Consider the following 17,865-nt stretch of genomic DNA (forward strand, 5'->3'; position numbering starts at 1 on the left):
AAGATTCTTGTTTGGATGATAGAACAACCAAGAAAAGTTCCTTTGGATTTATGTCACCTCGGAGCTTGTTGCCATGGGAACTACATCTCAAAATCTTCTCAACTGGGGCTTCACTAAAGTCATGTTCCTTGAAGAGCAGATGAAGCCCAAGCAGGAAGCAGTGTAGGAAGAACTATTCTTAACTGTATTCTTTTGTTGCGAAGTTGCCCTCTTTCCAAAACTTGCATCTCTATATAGTGCTTCTTTCTTTATTTATTTCTATTTTTTCCGTCTTTTTTTCCCCATTATAGTCTATTTGTATCATTCCATGCGTGGTACCTGTAAATGCAATACAATGTCTCTCACGCACATGCATTAACCCACAGACTTCTGGTGGCACAAAGCTGGTCCCAAGTGCATTGACCATCACCACACACCAGAGGAGGCCAAGCACAAGTAACACTTTCATAAGAAGAGATACAGAACCTCACAGAAAAGAAAAGATGGCGGCTCAAACAAAGATCTTGGTTTGAAATAGCCACAGTTAACTTCTAAGCAAATATCAAGAGTTACATGGTTCTATACGTATTTAATCTCAATTTACTTTCAGTAAGCATTTTCACCTACTTAACATACAAATCTCTACATAAATAATACACATATTTCACGTAGAATCCTAGACCTTGGAGGTCTATATGGGAGAAGGGGGGGGGGTAATTAACACATAATGAACGCTATGTACCAAGCTAGTAGTTTTACATACACTATGTCATTTATAGGTAAATGAATAATACTCACAAAGTACAGATTGTCATGCTTAAAATAATCATTCAATGGATTCAAGAACATTAATGCTAGTATTAATATTTTACATTTTTAAAACACTCACTATGTGCCAGGAACTATGCTAAGTGCTTTACACAGTTAGTTTTTACAAAAATTCTGTGAATAGGCGTTATTATCCTAGTTTGCACAAGAACATTTCCTTGAATCAAAGGAATCAAACTTACTTATCTTGTAGTTAGGACAGCCCCGTCTCTTTGAGCCTCCAGACATTTGTAGTGATGGAGGAATTAGCAGGATTTGCTAGATTAATGATCACGATGGTGAGAATAGATGGAAGTTCAAGTATCGAATGTGACTAAGATTTCAATTCCAGGACACAGAAAAGGGAAGTAAAGAGGGAAAATAAAGAGCTAGAATTTAGACCTGAATGTCAACTGCTGGACGTACATCTAAGAGGGATGATCAGTAAACAGCTGTCACTGTGAGATCAGAGCTTGATAGAAAATCAAGACTTGTATTGGGAAATCATGGAAACAGAGGATCACAGAAACCACAAGTCAAGGGTAAAGGACAGAACCTTTCAACACAAGTGAGGAAGAAGTCATTAGTAAATGTGTCGGTGAAGACAAATGCGGTGGCCCCAAGCAGGCTTTGTAGTCAAATGACCTGGGTTCTGATCACCTCACTCACTGGCCAAGTAAGCTTTATGATGTTTATATCTCAGTGACCCCATGTATAAACAGAGATATTAACACCTAACATAGAGGACTGTTCTGAGGATTAACTATCATATGTTTAATAAGTACAGTTCACCTGTGAACAACACAGGTTTGAACTGCATGGGTCCACTTTTATGCAGATTTTTTTTCAATAAATACACCACAGGACTATAAATGTACTTTCTTTTCCTTATGATTTTCTTAATAACATTTTCTTTTCTCTAGCCTACTTTAAGAATACAGTATGTAGTACATATAACATACAAAATATGTGTTAATCAACTGCTTATGTTATCCATAAAGGCTTCTGGTCGCAGTAGGCTATGAGTAGTTAAGTTTGGGAGACTCAAAAGTTATACACAAATTTTTGACTTCCCGGGAGTTGGTGCCTAACTCCTGCGTTGGTCAGCGGTCAATATAAATTTTGAATTAATGAAGTATCACAGGGCCCTTATTCTTCTATTTCTCTTCTTACCTACTTGATCAAATTCTGCCTTTCATCCACTGCTTCAGGAGTCAATTTCCCCAGCCCAGCCCCAATTGTATCACAAGCTACTGAAAAACACAATCATATGTTGAAATACTATTTAATTTACACACCCAGTATGGAACACAATGATGAACACACATATTGTTCATTAATATTTACTAAGTTCAGTAGAAGGAAATATACATATGGTTCCATAAAAGCCCAGATGTGCAAACTGATAAATTCAGGGACATATTTATTTTTCAAATACTGAAGGAATTTGCTAGAAGTTTCCTATATAAATAGTTTTGTAAACCTTTTTCTAAATGGTAAATAAATAATGTAGATTATATGTAACTGGTTTCACTGTAAATATGTTTGACATTTTAAATATACTAATGTTGACACTGAATTGACAGTCATGCCTGGTGATGTGTGCTTATTGGGTGTGACCTCCAGGATTAAGATATTTACAGAATAGAAGAAGGCTACCAGCATTTTGAGGACTGGCAAAGGAAAGTTACCCAGTGACAGAAAGAGCTACAAAGCCTTCCCAAATTAGGAGCTGCCCGGAGCTCAGTTTCATCATAGCCCACAGTTTGTGGCTCTTAAAATAGGAATCCATTTTTAAGTGACATTTAACTCAGCAATATATGTGCTATAAAAAGCAAATTACACTAACACTAGCAGTGTAAAATATATGATTCCAAGGTGTTTTATGGACACACCATGTTCCAATATTGTGCTAGAGGGGGGGCAAATACAAGGAGATAATATGGCCTTATTTAAAGGCAGTTTGAGGGAGGGGAGATTATTCTAGCCATTAGTGGGAATGTCTCAATTGATTTAAAAAAAAAATCCTATAAATGAAGATTCACTAATATAGGAAGCAACAGACTTCTTTCCTTGTTGGACAGAGATGTCTCAGAAATCCTAATTGTAACATGGTGAAGATTCTATTTTTTAACATCTCTTCTGGTCAGGGAAAGCCACAAAACCTCTGTAAGGATTTTTTTTTTTTTTTTTTTTTTTGCACTTTTCAAAGGTTTCTCTAGAGAATGTTTCTAAAGACTAGTTTTAATCAAGAAGCAATGTGATGTAGTTGAAGGGGCCAGATTTAGGAGTCTAAAGATCTGTTGTGTGGCCTTGGAAACCTAAAAATGTCTCTCATTCTGGGATTTCTTCTTCTGAACACAGGAATATCAAAACCTGCCTTATTAACAACAATAACAGCAAAAACAAAAACAAAACAAAAACAAAAAAACCCTGCCTTATTTACCTCGTGATGTTATATACAGTATACCAGATGTCTTCTTCCCTGCCTGTCATTAAATGTTGAAGTACTTGAAATTTCCAACGTCCTCTCTCTTATCCTACAATTTAAATAACATCTATTGATGGTTAATTATCTGTTAATTGCCTTAAGTATTCAACTGCTAAAAGGGCTCACAAGCTTCAAACCTTTTATATACTAATAACAGCTTTATCTCAAGTAAACGTACAGCAATATCAGAAGGGTATACAATGAAAGGTGTCCAGATATTTCTGTCTGGCACAGGCCTCTTTGCCCTCCCACCACTGGGTTGCACAACATGCACTTTGTCTTCAGGTCTCAAACCACCACCAACATATATGAGAAACTTCTTGATACCAAGAAGTCCAAAATCTGCTACTCTTAAAATGAGCTGGTCTTGTAGACATAGTAGACCTATGTGACCAGCCTGAACTGTTGAAACCCCCAGGCTTTGCTGAAACCTGATGCAATTATTATTATTCTTGAACTATTATAATCCAATTATTATTACTAGATAATGTTTCCAAGTTGTTGCATCCTGCCCCAAAGCAGTTCAGAGACGTGGTTATAAAATACCATTTATCTTTAGTAAACGCATTCCATCGGATCGGCTAATGGTCAGTACCTTGCCCTAGGCAGCTCTGGAGATAAACATGCTTTCACTCCATACATACGTTCTATACAATTGATAGCTGCCAAATGTATTTGTCTAGTTTATACTTATGTCCTGCACTGTCAACAGATTATCAAACATCCCCACCTGAATGTCTTGAATACACATCAAAAACTCAGCCATGTGAAATTGTCTTCTCCCTAAAATGTTCTTCTCCTATGTTCTTTAATGAAGGCAAAATAAAAAATTAACAACCAAAATTAACACAATCTTCTTATTCTTGTATGACCTCTCCATCCAGCCTCACATCATAGCTAAATTGATTATTTAAGCTGAAACTCAACTTCTCAGTAGTGATTTGTGGGGAAGGAAAAATTATCCTCCAACCCTCAAGGTCTTCTGGCTGGTCAAAGAATTAAATTGACATGAGACTGCTTAACAGGAAAAAAATTAATTTTGTATGCATGGAGCCCAATAATAAAATTGAGACCCAAAGAAATAACCAAGACATGCAGGCTTTATACAATTTAGACCCCCCCCCAAAAAAAAAAACAAAAACAAAAACAAATAAAACACATACACAAACACATAAATCTGTGAGAAATTCAGAGGACAAAGAAAATTTCATGTTTTGAGGCTTCACTTAGTAAAAAATTCTAAACAGAATTTATGTGGGGGTAGTAAGTTAGTAAAAGCAACAAGATTTGTTTATATAGGCTTCTTTGGCCCTGAACTCCCTGTCTCTGATGGTAAGGATCCCTCTACCTCTTGGTACAGGGAAGGTACCATTCACATGGGAGATTTATTTCTTGCTTTCAGGGGGACAAAAAGGGTCAGATTGTTCATTTTGCACTGGCTGATTCTTAAATAGCTTGAATTTAAAATAAGCAGTTTGCCAAAGTGGCATATTTGGGGGCAGCCTGCCCTAAACTCTGTCAGATTAAAAAATCCTGTCACTTATTAGTTAGTTACCATATGCAAAACAAAACTAGCTATTCAGCTTGGATGATCAAAGAGCTGTAGCTTTCTTTTTGATCATTTAATTTCATACATAATATATACCCGCATACATATGCATAGCTTTGCTTTAGAGCATAAATGCAAACGTGTGATTTTTGTGAATGTGTGCGTGTGATCTAAGACCTAAAATTAAGGCCCAACATTATGTGTTATCTCAACATCTGGGGGAAACCAGAAGAGCCTCAAATAGCCTAACTATGCATTCTTCTCTCCACTCCGGTCCCACTGATGAGGTCTCCTACCCAAACAACCCTTCCTATCAGAGGGACCAAGCACAGTCCCTGCTCACCCCTGAGTATCCCAGAGTTTCAGTGCCCTGTCAGTTTGAGAAACTATTCAAATAAGCCAGTTACCTTCTTGCGTTGGAAGTAGTGGGTACTTAGTCCTCTCAATGCTAGAAAGCCTGCCTTCCCCAGCCCTTGGTTGTTCACCCTGTTCCTGAATGCAACCCCTTGTTGACCTGCATCAGGTGCTGTGCCCTGTACTCCTGGGTTGTAAGTATATGTGACTATTAACCTTCTGTTACCCTGTCTGTCCATCGCTGAGTGTTGTGTGCTCAGCCATCCCCATAATCATAGGGTGGGGATGCCTCCCTCAACAAAGTGAATAGGATATGATTAAACTAGAGCAGCCTTTTTGAAACCTTTCTGAGGACAGCCTGGCCACGGTGCAGATATTATAGATGTGTTATATAAAACAAGAAAAGTTTTCTATTATCCCCTTACTCCATTAAAGCTGATAACTTTAGATTCTAACTAAAATGTGGCACAGGTGTCAAAAAAAAATGCTTTCACCCCGATTTATGCTCCCTGCTTCAGTTATTAATAACTTTCTCCCTAAATTGACAGAGGCCCCTGCCATATTGGACCAAAAAGCTTAATAAGCTCAGGGGAAAATAAAAGGTAAACCCAAATGCCTGGATGACAACTCACACTTCAATGGCATATTAACATTTGAAAATTATTTTCATATATATTATCCTATATCCTCTTTAAACCACCCCTGAATTTGTTTGATTCTTCATTTTACAGATAAAAAAATTGACTTCTCACTTGGTAAAAGTTAAAACAGATTCAGCGGCTAGTCACCTTGATCCAAATGCCAGGCTCTATCAACTGCATCACAAATTACCTAGATTTGGGACCATGCAGCCTTATTCTTTCATACCCTGGCATACATTTCGGAATTGCCCAGATGAAAAGGGATATTTTATTTCTGAAGTGAACTAAATTCACAAGGTCAACTAATGAAATAGTCTGGTTTTCACCTCTTAGAATATTTGAAAAAGTTGTAAGTTGTAGCTCCAAAGTTCTCAACTGTGGCTGCATGGTAGAATCACCTGAAGCTTCGTATAAATTCTGATTCTCAGGCCAGAGTACAAACAACTAAGTCAGAAGTTTTGAAATGGGGCCCCAGCAGCGGTATTTTCCAAAGTTTCTTGGACGATTTCAAAACGCAGCCAAGGTTGAGATCACTGTTATAGGCAGTAAAAGCTCCAGATGTTGGGCCCCTTTTCCTCCTACCTTCCTGATTTCTGAAATCAAGAAGACCTTCGTTGGTTTGATGGAGAGGAGGAGTTACCATAATAAGTTGTCTCATTTCTGCTCAATATCTTCTATCTAGGTTGTTCCTTCCAAAAATTATTTTAATAACGTTAAAGGAAAGTATATCCCAGGGGCGCCTGGGTGGCGCAGTCGGTTAAGCGTCCGACTTCAGCCAGGTCACGATCTCGCGGTCCGGGAGTTCAAGCCCCGCGTCAGGCTCTGGGCTGATGGCTCAGAGCCTGGAGCCTGTTTCCGATTCTGTGTCTCCCTCTCTCTCTGCCCCTCCCCCGTTCATGCTCTGTCTCTCTCTGTCCCAAAAATAAATAAACGTTGAAAAAAAAAAAAAAGAAAAGTATATCCCAAACATGGAGGAATATAAACAGATGATTGATTAGATCTTTGTTATTGAGTTTAAGCATTTTCCAGAATACCTGCTTAACCCTAAATTAACAGTCTAAGAGAGTATCTCAGTGTATTTGACTAACAATTCACAACTGATGAAGGGGCAGGCCTTTTAGAGCCTTATAACTTTAGCCTTATAACATGCAAGTTCTGCATATATTGATGTCATTTCAATTTGTATAGTTCAATAAAAGAGTTAACCCTAAAGATAATATGGTTTTATTGCCCTGTAAAACATTAATTAGCCATACGTCTAACACAGCAATCTTATTTTAGCATCCTTTTCCTACATGTATGTGATTTTATATGCACCTGTATAAAATTGTATATGTGTGTGTGTGTGCTTCACCTATACTTCACATGCTCTTAGAATCAGCTTCTTTGTCTTCCTACTGGTTTTCTCATTAATAAGTGAATATAATTTTGACATGTGCTAGAAACACATTAATATTTAAGCAGCTTTTTCAAATTATAGCAATAATATGAATGATCAACACTTCTTTTTTTTTCATTTTTTTTAACATTTTATTTTTGAGAGAGAGAGAGGCAGAGTGTGAGTAGGGGAGGAACAGAGAGAGAGAGAGGGAGACAAAGAATCTGAAACAGGCTCCAGGTTCTGAGCTGTCAGCAAAGAGTCCGACATGGGGCTAGAACTTGGGACCAGCGAGATCATGACCTATGCCAAAGCTGGACGCCCAACCAACTGAGCCACCAGGTGTCCCTGAATGATTAGCATGTCTTAGATGCTTAATTTAAACCAGACATTGTACTGTTTATATACTTTATCTCATTTAATTCTTAATGAAATTGATTCTTATCCTGTTACTTGTTATTTGTTATTATACTAACATTAGTATAAAATTATACTAATTTTACAAATGAAGGAACTGAATTTTACAGAAGTTGCTAACTTTTTAGGATTCACAGAAGTAGCTAGCGCACCTGAGTGGCTCCATCGGTTAAGTGTCTGACTTCAGCTCAGGTCATGATCTCATAGCTCATGGTTTCCAGCCCCGTGTCGGGCTCTGTGCTGACAGCTCAGAGCCTGGAGACTGCTTTGGATTCTGTGTCTCCCTCTCTCTGCCCCTCCCCCTCTCATGCTTGGTCTCTGTCTCTCAAAAATTAATAAACGTTAAAAAGAATTTTTTTAAGAATTCATAGAAGTGAGAACCCAACAAGCAATTCCAAATTGTATTACTCTAGTAGCCAAATTCTTAGCCATTGATAATCCATTTTCTTTGAGTTTGTGGTATCTCTGTACATTGGCCTAATGGTTTTGCCATAAACAAACACTTCAATTTTAATGCCTCCTAAAAAATAACTTTCTCAGGCCCCCTCCTTGCACTACCTGCCCCCACTCCCTCCCTTTGGAGAGAGCTTCTGCCATATGACTAAGGAAGGGATACAGTCCTGAGCAAATAATCAGAGTCTTCCTGTCTCTGAGGATGTATTCCCAATATCCTGGCTCCTCATCATTCAGCCTCAGTAAGTTCGAAACCCACATTTAAAGCAAGAGCTGACACTTGTACCTCAGTGTATAGTTTGAAACCCACTTTATACCCTATCTTAATAAATTCTTGCAATTCCGAAAGAATGTACTATTTTCCTAATTTTACAGAAAAGACAACTGGGGTACAAATACCTTTAAAACCCCAGTGGGGATCTTTTGCCTCCAAATTTCAAAGTTGATGATCTTTCTAATATATTCTTTTCTGCCAAGCATCCTCTAGCTTTTCCAGAACTTTGGGTCTAAAAGGAAACTCTAACAATGAGATTAAAACGTTATGGAAAAAGACCAGAGTCAGGGAGGTAAAACATGTACCAAATGCAGAGCAGTTTTGGGAAATAAATCAGGGCTCAGAGCCAAACATCCCTGGGACAAAGCATACTATAAGTGGAAGCAGTCCTAGCTGAGTTTTGTATCCCTATTCCTACCCAAACAACAAAATGCAGGCCTTCGATGCATTTTTTAAAGAATCAAACCAAATTCCACACCAATTAAATGGGTGGCCTGGTCCCACAGTACTCCCTCTCCCCACACACCTCATTCATGAGAGGGCAGCATAAAACCACAGGGCTCCGCCTCCTACTGAGAGACAGCTGACTGGCACCATTCCAGGTAAAGTCCCAATCTCTGCATTCTCTACCAACAAGGACATATTCAAGGTCAAGTCTCCCTATAATTACCAGTGTCCTGGCCCCTAGCGTGCCATGTTATTCAGAGAATCATCTCTTGCCGCTAGCACAGATACTCCCAAAACTGGAACTGCAAACACTCTCTGCTTGGAGCCAGCTGCGTGAATCCATTGTGTCCTCACCCTACATATCTTGGGATTCCATCCTGACAGCTGTGTAAGCCCACACTCAGCAATATCATGTCACTTGCACACACAACTGCAGAGCACATGCTCACAGGTCCTCCACTGCCTCCACAGAGGCCCTCCCTCAAGAGATTGTTCCCTGCCCAGTGAACTCCTGAGATCTGATGATCAAATTCATAGCTGTGGGCTTTCTGCTGTTGCTGATGTCCCTGACATTTTCCCAAGAGTTCTACACCAGTGCTTTGTTGTCATGAGCCACTTTTGAATTGCCCACAGTTTGAAAAGCACTTGTCTGAAGAATACATTTTGAGACTAAAGAAGCATGGGGGAAAAAAAAGAGAGAGAGAGACAGTTCAGCTTAAACTATTACCACTTCCATGATTTTTCAATCAAAATCTAGAAACAAGCTATTTTATCTACAGGTTAATTTTTATTACTTTGAAAAATTAAGTTTCCAATCATGTAGATCTCATTATTGAGGCACAGTAATTTCTTCAGAGACTAGAACCTCTAAAGTTCTGAGGCAAGAGAATTACTGGTTTTGAAATGTTTCACTCCCCACCTCCAAAGCTATTGATTACATATTGTTAGTGCCTAACGTTGCCTGGTACATAATATGTGCTGGATAAATGTTGCTTCTGTTTCTTCTCTACTTTTTTTTCCATCCAAACCATGTGTTGTTTTGGGCTCTCGATTTATTCACCCACTTCACAATCACTATTAAAGAGAATGTGGACGGACGCCTGGGTGGCTCAGTAAGTTGAGCATCTGACTCTTGTGTTCGGCTCAGGTCATGATCCCATGGTCATGAGATCAAGTCCTGTGTCAGGCTCCGTGCTGAGCATGGAGCTGCTTGAGATTCTCTCTTTCCCTCTGCCTATTTCCCCACTTACACACTCTCTCTCTCTAAAAAAAAAAAAAAAGAGAGAGAGAGAATGTGGAACCCCTAGGATGTGACAGACCTGACCCCCTATTTTTTGTGATGCTGTTTGCTTATTAAATTTTCCATTGAGAGAGCCTCAACCTCATCTTGCCTGTTTCTTCTCCATTAAGTGGGAAAAAGCATCAGTTTGTCTAATGTCTTTTTCTAGGAAATGACGATGGGAAAACCAATGCCAAATGCTTTCCCACTGCATTCACTTCTTTCCTCCAACACCACTTCCAACCTGTACCACTCCCCTGCATCTAAACTCAGCTTGAAACAATAAATCCTCTAAAACATACCACCTACCCCAGGAAGTAGATATCAACATCAAACTGTATGAGTGCTGGTGCTGACATGCATGTTAGTTACCAGACATGGGCCACTGCTGGCCTGTCTGGGTCCGATAACTGTTGGGAAAGAGAACTCCCAGACTGGAAGCCTGAATCAGTGCATTTAGCTGGAATGAATGCAGTTCCTTTTCCTATTATGACACAGCAAGGGCCTCCCCTCCCCACCAGAAAACAAACAAACAAACAAAAAAACCCTTGGGCACAGTGCCTGTAAAATCAAAAATTTGGAAGGAGGCAAAGAAGTAGCAACCCGAAGAATTACTGATAGATTGTGTTCCAGCTCTCTTTTTCCATTCCAGCAGAGGGCTGCCTTGAGAATGCATTCCTGTTCCAGGGCTTCCTATCAGTTTCTTAACATTAACTTCAGTAACTGGCAGAGTGCCTTTGTGGTCAACCCATTTAGGAATCCCCCAGCTCACCACAAGCATGATGAGACTGGCCAATACAAGTTGTGTTTGCCTGCGTTAGATCCCTGCCTGTCTATCTATCTGCCTCTACATATCTTCTGCCGTGGAAGGCATCTGTGGCAAAACATTCTCTATTTCATCTGAATTCCTTTTATTCATGTCATAATCTTTCTTCAAGTGCTCAGTGATCCTTGACTATTCTCTTGAAACTGAGTTGATAGGACACTCAACAGGCTTGGGCCACACTTGGAAATTGGAAGACTTCACTCTTTGGTGGTTCATGTAAGAACCCCGACTTCAGTATCTACGGGTCTTTCCTCATAGGCTGGGCAGTTTCACCAGAAAGGAGACCCTGGTCTTCTAATTTAAGAGGTGGAAGGAAAGTGCCTTAATAATGATGCTGCCAACATTCTGAGAGTTTGGTGACTAACTCCAAGAATTTCACCTAATCCCTGTCTTTTCAGTTTGGTTGGTCCCCTTGCTTAGTGTCTAGAGTCCAGGGGCCCTGTGGTTCAAACTCTTCAAACAGTAAGCCTTAAGATTTCAGCCAGGCTGGAGAAGGGCAGGAAAATTGTGAAATTGTATCTGTTAGGGGAGAGAGAAGATAAGGAAAATAACATACAATAATGTCTCAACAATTTTTCTGGCATATTAGCTGTAAGTACCAAGTTAAAGTCTCTAAGCCTCATTTACTTCATCTGTTAAATGGGGTAGCAGAACCCACCTCTCACTGTTAAGTCAGGAAACAGATTCCTTTTTTGGTCCTTACCCATCATATCGATTTTCAAAAGGAAATTTCAATAAATTGTAAGTAGAACGTGAAACTTCATATTTCCTTCAGAAAGGAAGAAAGCTAGGGGAAAAGAGGAAGTTTCTGGCATAATGCAAAGTGCTTTCCAGAAATTGTGTCCATTATTCTTAATGGCAGACAAATGATGTTTATTTCTTTTTACAGGTAACTAAGCTGGGTTTAACAAAGTGAAATAATTAGCTCAAATTCACATGGTTAGTAAAAGACAGAGAAGAGGTGCAAACTCATGTCTACCTTCTCTCAAAAATACTAATGCGCTGTGCTGCCATATATCCAGAGCTTTATATTGGAAACTCTGATTACAACATTGTGGTTACAAATTGGGTGGGCTCCAGGCAGGAATTAATTCTCTTATTCTCAGAGAAATTAAAACTGTACAGCAATGTCATTCCGTGCAAAGTATATGGGATTTATGGCCAGTCAGAGCTGGTTCAAACTCAAACTCCTTCATTTGCTGTGAGAACAACATGAACTCTGCTAGTTAATAGGATTTCTTCTGCAAGTTAAAGGCATTGGCAGTGTCAGTCTCCCAAGGGAGAGGTAGAACCACGAACAAAAGTTGACACTGAGACCCTACATAGACTGAGGAGGGAGAAGTCGGTCTCCCGCTTTATCTGGACATTGAGACATACAGATGTCCAAGTGAGACCCTAAACGCTGAGGATGAGAGAGGGCTTCTTCCCCAGGTACAGGGAGGAGAGTAACTCCTGTGGGGCATGTACTAAAGATGAGTAATGACACCCATAAGACACATTCTCCACAAGTGTTCTGTGTTTTGTTTTATCTAGCCTTTATTTTCTGGCCCCATAAAACTGTGTGTGTGTGTGTGTGTGTGCATGTGTGTGCATGTGTGTGTCTTTTTTATTGAGATTTAATGTAGAAACAAGAAAGGGCACAAATCTTAAGTGTCAATGAATGTTTACATATATGTACATCTATATACATATAGCCCAGGTGCTCCCCAGCCTTTAAAAAAGAAAATAGCAGGGAAGTCATTTTGGAAGTATTATTCGAAAGTCTGTGGCCTCGCCACATGCAGTCATTTTTCCCGTGTTGAGCACGGGAGCATAGGGAGTAGCAAACCTATGAGGCCTGCATCCCATTGGGCAGCACCTATGTGATGTCAGCATCAGGCAGAAGACACAAGGGCAAGAGAAGGAGGAGTCCCCAGTGAAGAACCTATGGCACGTGGTCCGATAACTACTCTCTACCCAGAGAATCTCCTTCCAGTTTCAATGTTGAATGTTCTGCGGCTGACTTTTAGGAAAATTCTCTCCCCTTTCAGCAGGAAGACTCTTACCCACTGCTTTCTTCACTCCCTTCTGAGATTCAGCAAATGTAAAGCAATAGCCAAGTCACTACAGTATAAAATACAACTTTCATTCATTCATTTACTCTCTTATCACTCATTTATTCATTCATTTATAAAATCTAAAATTATGTCTGGGGCAGCCATTTGGGGCCATATAGCAGTTGGAGCATGCTATAACCCAGTTGAGCATGCTGGGTTAAAGAAAAATGCATAATTTTGGTGCATGACTGAGCTGCCAGGAAAGTAAAGAGGTTCCTGGGTGGACAGAAGAGACAGGAAAGTAAGAACCATACAAAGCAGGTGAAGGGTGGAGCCTATACGTATCCTGGGGAATCTTCGAGACCAAGTGTTCATATGCGAGGGACTGGAGACAAAGCCTGGGCCCAGGCAGCCTTCCTTCCCAGTGAGTGAAGTAGAAAAAAAGTGTCCCAGGCTCTTCTTAGCATTGGCTGTGGATGAAGCAGTAACACTCCTCTGGGAAATCCTAACTGCAAGCCCACACTTGGATGTATTTGGGGCTGGAATCCACATTGCATGTGACGCCTGAAAATCCCAAGCCAAAAAGTTTCAAAGAAACGAAAGCTTGTGATAACAGGATAAATCAGACTGAATCTCTTCAATAAGGAAGTGAAATTTGGGCAGAAACTTGAGCAAGGTGTGTAACTAGCTGTCCTATTTGGTGGGGTCTTCTCTTATGTAAGTCTTAGCGGAATCTCCACACTATGGGAGAAACCAGGATACCTACCGTTAACACTTCCCAGTAGTGCTGTCAACCCAACCTCAGGCATTCAGATGCTCCTGCTCAGGTCTATGTGTAATGCCCGAAGTTCCTAAACCTCCCACAAAAGACCACCAGAGTCGTGAGTCAAAGCCAAGCGGCAAGGGGTGTTTATTGCAGGTTCGAACCTGGACCTCTGCGCACTCGTTGCCGGTGTCGCTAAGAGGCCTCGATCAGGGTCGGTATAGGGTTTTTATAGACAGGGACAAACAGCATAGGTGAGTGAGGGTCCTGATTGGTAAATTTTAAAGTAAGGACATTTGTTATTTTCAGATTGGGCGTCCTTGGTCTGTCCTTCGGCGAGAAGGCTTTGTCCGTTACTTGTGGTGGGAGGAGAAAAAAGGGGGCAGGGGAGGAATGTGTTAAGCAAGCAAGATTACAGAAGCGAAGGACGCCAGTTAGTTTATGTACAATTACTACAATTACTCATTTCATTACATATCAGACTACATTCATTTAGGAAGGTTTACAACCCATTCTACTACACAGCGGGTTACATCCAGGAAAGGTCTCACAATGCTCATAGCAAACAGCAAGCAAAACAGACTTCTCAGCAATTGTATTTTTTATCAAAGATCCACAATACGGGAAGAGAGAACTTAGCTTTAAACTATTTGGATTGTTCTTCTCATATGCTCCTGAAGCAATTTAGAGTTCATAATGCTAAAGTCAGAGATGATAACCTGCCAGCTCCCTGCTCTGGAAGGTGGCAATATTAAGGGGTGCCACCAGCAGTGCTCAGTTGTCTGTGGAAGAGATATCAGTAGCTCCTACCATGGTTCCAACCAGACAGTAGGGTGATGTGGCCGAGTTTCCAGCTGGCTGCCTTCTCCTAACCCCACTGGGTTCCCAAACCTGGTTCTTTCCAATAAACTCCCTGAAGTTAGCCACAGTCAGATACAGTTCTTTGCACCTAAGAACCCTGCTGGCTATACTGGAAGTTAGCCAGATGGGAAATCTGAGGAAGGGGGTGGGGAGAAAGAGAGCAGGCAGGCTGTGGCGCCCTTTCTTAAACCTCTGTTTCTGCTCATAAACCCCTTCCGCCACCATCTTGGTAATGGGATAACAGACTCTCCTCTTGCTTCCTACAAAGAATTGCGCTCTGTTTAGATTCATTTGTTCCCTTCCAGGGTAATCAGCCTAGTTACGAACCAACCTACAAATGAGGCCCAAAAGAATAGAGAGAATAAAAGGATAAAATGTAAGCTTCCCAAATATCCAGGCGTGAGTGTCAGGAAAGCTGAGAGCAGCAAGAAGACATCTAAGTGCTCCAGGAGGGTGAGGTCCATTGAAAACTGCCAGTTTTTGTCAGAATTGGAATGGGGCCAGGATAAATGAGAAGGAATCAAGTGTTTCCAGCTCTGTCTGGGAAAAGTAAAGTTAGCAGAAACCACGATACCTACCAGTAAGAGAAAACAGGCCCATTGCCTTCCATTGCAAGGGGAGTAATTGATTCCAATGGACAAAACAAAACCTCCCCCAACATGCAGAACCTAGAGACCTAGAGAAGTAGAGCAGGCAGAGGAAATGCTCCCAAGAAATGGACAATTCAGACGTACTATGTTCTGTTGTTGTTTTTCACTAATGTCACAGCAGTGACATAAAAACATGGCTGTCAGTTGGGAAGGGTACCACACACTGGCAGAGTGCTTCATGCATCCCCCTTGGATCCCTTTGTCAAATGTTTAGGCACACCAGCTTCAAGTAAGCCTGTCGTAACATCCCAACACCTGTCCCTGCTTCGGTTTCCCAGCGAGCTTGCCTCAGGATGCTGGAGACTGGTTTGTCCGCACGGAAGTACAGAAGTACCTGGGAATGTGCATTCCTTTGAAGGCAGCCCGGAGTGAATGGTTAGTGTGAAGGCACAAATACTCCAGCTCCCTTAGCATTAACGAAGACAAACTCCGAGGCACGTGAGATAAACTGAAAGATTGCGGTGGGGAGAGTGGACGGAAACATTGAAGTAGAATCTCCACCTTTCCCAAAATGCCGCCCTAACAAGGCTCATTGTGGACGGTGTGCTCTGTACATGCCACTCGGGCCCGAGTCACAGTAGGGAAGGGACACTTCTCATCCAGAGATGGAGAGGCTAAGCCCTCCAGCCTGTGCCCGAGATGAAGCAGCCAGAACAGAGCATAACTCCTGCGGGGAAAATTCACCATTCACTTCTGTTTTGAAGCTCTCTATGTTCTCTTCAAATGTGTCTAAAATCATGGGCCTGGAGGGGCGCCAGGGTGGCTCAGTCGGTTCAGCGTCCGACTTCGGCTCAGGTCATGATCTCGCGGTTTGTGAGTTCAAGCCCCACGTCAGGCTCTGTGCTGATGGCTCAGAGCCTGGAGCCTGTTTCAGATTCTGTGTCTCCCTCTCTCTCTGACCCTCCCCCATTCATGCTCTGTCTCTCTCAGTCTCAAAAATAAATAAACATTAAAAAAAAAAAAAAACTTTAAAAAAAAAATAAAATCATGGGCCTGGAAATCAGACACAGCCTTTTAAAAAATCATCTTCTCAAACTCCCGGAGTCTTCATTCTTTCCTCCACTAAGTAGTTATTAAGCATCAAGGGTACTCCAGTTACTCTCCTAAGCAGTTTTGAGATAACTGGACACCATAGACACTGCCCTCAATGAATTCATATTCTTGTGTCAGGATGAGCCCCACAGAAATAGGCAATTGCTCTATGGTGGGGTAAATATTCTAGCAGGTTAAGTGAAGGGTTCTGTGGAGGAACATAATGGAGGCACCTAATCTTAATGGGAACAGGAAGATATGGGGATTTAAGTCACGCGTCTCTAAAGAATTTATCTTAAACAACAGAATGTCTTACCTGCTTCACAAAGACCCATATTTCTCTCTTCCTCCAATTTCAAGGATGCCAAAATTGTGGTAAAATTAATGAGACCGAGCTTAGTGCACACAATTTATGTATCCAGAGGCAAAAGCAGAGGAAAAAGATGTGCAATGGCTCTTCCCTGTCATTGGAGTAAGACATGCGAAGAGAAACGAATAAGGTAAATTGCCTTTAAATAATCGAGATGATTGCTTCTCAGGAGCTAAACCCTTTGTAGTACAGTGTGTCTGACAAAGTGTAGACATTCCATCAAGATATTTATCTGCTGTTAGGAGTATAAATTGGAATAAATTCACATCATGCCATTTGGTACCATCCCTGTGAAGAATCTATTCTGAGGAAATTGTCATAAATTCAGCCAAAGATTTTTACACTGAGGTGATAGTTGCAGTATTATTTATTCTGATAAAACACTAGATGATCTGAAACAAGAAGACAAAAGCTTTACAAAGTGTGATACAGCCATTATGATGAAATAATATGCAGCAAAACTATAATTTACAGAATAGGGAGAAACAGGGAAAACTCATAGCACATTAAACAAGAAAACATTTTGTGACATTTTGTAACATGGATTATAGAATATAATCCTACTAAAAGAAAATGATTCAGGTTTATTCATTTATTTTGAGAGAGAGTGTGCGTGCATGAGCGGGAGAGGGGCAGCGAGAGAGGGAGACAAAGAATCCCAAGCAGGCTCCATGCTGTTAATGCAGAGCCAAAGCAGAGTTCAAACTCACTAACAGAGAGATCATGACCTGAGCTGTAATCAAGAGATGGACACTAAACCAGCTGAGCCACCCAGGTGCCCCGTGATAGGCTTTATTTTCTTAGAACAGTTTTAGGTTTACAGAAAATTGAGCAGATAATACAGAGAAATACCATGTGCCCCTTCTTCCTTACTCACAGTTTCCTCTGTTATTAATGTCTTGCTTAGTGAGGTACATTCATTACAATATATGAGCAATACTGATAACACTATTATCAACTAAAATCTGTAGTTTGCATTAGTTTTCACTCTTTGTGTTGTACAGTTCTACATGCTTTGATAAATGCATAATGTTGTGTACCCAAGATCACAGTATCATCAGAATAGTTTCACTGCCCTAAAAATACTCTGTCCTCCACTTATTCATCCATCTCCCCCTCCCCCATGGCAACCATTGATCTTTTTATTGTTTGTATAGCTTCTCCTCTTCCAGAAGGATTTCCAGTTGGAATCATTCTGTATATAGTCTGTTCAGAATGGCTCCTTTCGCTAAGCAATATGCATTAAAGATTCTCCCAT

At 40.7% G+C, this 17,865-nt stretch overlaps 1 long non-coding RNA gene across 1 annotated transcript; it reads right to left on the minus strand.

Annotated features, from left to right (window-relative positions):
- Window positions 1-10,959: 10,959 nt before the first annotated feature.
- LOC123600862 lies at window positions 10,960-16,693 on the minus strand. Its single transcript, XR_006713853.1, has 2 exons — window positions 16,554-16,693; window positions 10,960-11,414 (listed from the first exon to the last, which is right to left on the minus strand). It is a non-coding gene; the product is annotated as an uncharacterized LOC123600862 (long non-coding RNA).
- Window positions 16,694-17,865: the final 1,172 nt, after the last annotated feature.

Source organism: Leopardus geoffroyi, chromosome D1 (assembly GCF_018350155.1).
Source record: "Leopardus geoffroyi isolate Oge1 chromosome D1, O.geoffroyi_Oge1_pat1.0, whole genome shotgun sequence".
NCBI classification, from domain to species: domain Eukaryota; kingdom Metazoa; phylum Chordata; class Mammalia; order Carnivora; family Felidae; genus Leopardus; species Leopardus geoffroyi.